At 34.6% G+C, this 2428-nt stretch overlaps 1 protein-coding gene across 3 annotated transcripts in view; it reads right to left on the bottom strand.

Annotated features, from left to right (window-relative positions):
- Positions 1 to 2428, bottom strand: part of LOC106872918 (probable aminopeptidase NPEPL1) — a 79974-nt gene that overhangs the window by 60686 nt on the left and 16860 nt on the right. The window contains exon 1 of one of the 3 annotated variants that reach the window (XM_014920097.2): positions 2046 to 2189. The exons of 1 other annotated variant lie outside the window; for it this stretch is intronic. The gene's annotated coding sequence lies outside the window, so the exon portion shown is untranslated. Of the gene's footprint in view, positions 1 to 385; positions 539 to 2045; positions 2190 to 2428 lie in introns of those variants that run through there. One more of the 3 variants, XM_014920098.2, reaches the window with a different exon arrangement.

The following is a 2428-nucleotide window of genomic DNA, read 5'->3' on the forward strand; positions in this document are numbered from 1 at the left end:
TATAATATAAGATATAGCATTTTCGCATACTGGATGCGTCCTGAAAATGCCGGAGTAAGTCGCAGTTGGAATGCATTCAATTACAAGTTTGGTCGGCAGAGTTGAATTGAGGCTAAATCCATCAGCCATCTCTCATTTGACCAAATGTTTTAGACGTCAGTGATGACAAGAGAAAAAAGTGACGATGCGAGTAAATGAAAGGTAATTAAATAATATTAATAAAGAGAATATTATATAATTGAATAAAACAACATATTCTATAATTAAAAAAAAAAACGTTAAAATATATTTAAAAAAAACGTACAAATATATGTCAAAATTAACTGATGAATTCTAATGAGCACCTTTCAGTCAGCTGACGATATTAGATAAAATTACAAGATACCTCTGGATGTAGTTTGATGAAACACGACCAATTTTCACCACGCGCACGCGCGATCGCCCGGGCGCTAGAATACTTTTAAGGGAGTTCACTCCGCTACAATAAATAGGACCAGTCTCCGGTTTGAGGATAACCTCCTCCCTCCCTTCCTTCCACCAATCCGTTTAACGTTTAACGTTCCGAGTTCAAATCCTGCCGAGGTCAACTTTGCTTTACATCACTTCCTGTAGTGATGAAAAGCAAAGTATAATGCATGTACTTGGCTCGATCTGATTTATTCGACTAAAGTATTCGTCTTGTATCAAAGTCAAAAATCTTTATTAACATTTGTCAACACAGACATCATTGAAGACTGAGTCTTTGTATTATTATCTTGTGACGTTCATAACAAATTTATGTTAGTTTCCACGGCCAAGGCCTTAATAAAACGAGACTTCAGTGGTTTTTAATGCATCACGCCGGTGCATATGTATTCCTTTGTAGTAAAGGGCAATGCGTGCACACATCTCTGTTTTAAAACTGTTTAATGCTATTTTTAATAAAGCTTTTTAAGAAGGCTCATCTAGTGTACTATGGATCGAAAAAGATTGAAAATCGTTTCGTCCGTTCCACCTCTTTAATACCAGCTGTCTTAAAAAAAAGGATTTATTATATAATGTAGTCCTAGGTTTAAGATAAAACGACAATATGTTCATTAGTTTGTCTTAGCAATCACAAGACATTGGAGCATTGCATTCAAATAGTTACAACTAAAATGCATGCGATCATAGGTCAGTGCTGAGGTTAAACAATTATAACCCATTAGTAATATATAAAACAGCAAAGTGAACAAATAGAAAAAAAAAAGGCAAAACTTGAGAACCGAATGAAACGAGGTCGCCAAGCCAGAACCACAGCCACCAAGTAAATGATGAACTGTTAATTAAATATCTTCAATGTAAACCTGTTAAATTGTATTTCTCATGAAACGTTTCTTTCTGTATTTCCTTTTCTTTTCTTGTTAATATCGATAATTCAAATGGCAAATTTGAAATGGCCAAAATTGGACAAGAGGGTGTCATAATTTGTACAGAAACAAGAGTAAAATAGAAAACAAAACGTTTATGAAGGAAGGAGTTTAAGTCATCGGGCAAATTTTTAATGTGAATCGGGATTGTACAACAAACATGTTATTCGAAATCTGCTCCCATATTAACCAGACACCAATAAAATTTCCCCATCGACACAACCAGGAAGATTTTTACGTGGTCACAAGAAATAGTAAAACCTCTTTCAAAAAATCATACCCTACTATATTATAAACAAGGTTTCATTAAACAAGCACCAAAAAAACATACTGACAGATGTGATGGAGAAGAAAATAGCTGACATAATACCAATGCACAAACGCACACATTAAGCCAACTAGGGAGCCCTCTTACATGGTAGCGCGACCTTTTAAAAATAGCAGTCAAATTTCTATCAACCACACCCTATCACTTTTCTTTTAAATAAAGGATATACAAAAAGACTGTATGGTCAAAGGTGGAACGTCAAAGCGGGGGCTGACCAACAATAATACATACTGCATGCACACACACACACACATATATATATATATATATATATATATATATATATATATATATAAAGAGACAGAGTTAAATAATGCTACGCTACTTACAATATATATCCCGACGAACAGACACAGCAAAGAGAATGAATGAACAAGGGAGAAGAAGAAAGGAGAAGTGGTGAGAGTGACTGAGTGAGTAGCAGAGAGAGAGAGAGAGAGAATAAGAGACAAGAAGAGTAAGAGATTGAGGGAGAGAGAGAGATTAGGGGGTGGGATAGCTATTTCAGAAATATCAGAAAGGACGTTGTTTTATTTTCGAAAATGTTGATGAAAATAGCGAAGACAGCTTTAGTTTCGAATTTTAGTAACCGGCGAAGAACAAAACAGCGAGTGGGAGATAGACAGACATGTAAATGGTCACACACACACACATATATATATGTATACATGTATATATATATACATACATACATACATATATATATATATAT

The sequence above is a fragment of the Octopus bimaculoides genome, chromosome 24 (genome assembly GCF_001194135.2).
Source record: "Octopus bimaculoides isolate UCB-OBI-ISO-001 chromosome 24, ASM119413v2, whole genome shotgun sequence".
Taxonomy (NCBI): domain Eukaryota; kingdom Metazoa; phylum Mollusca; class Cephalopoda; order Octopoda; family Octopodidae; genus Octopus; species Octopus bimaculoides.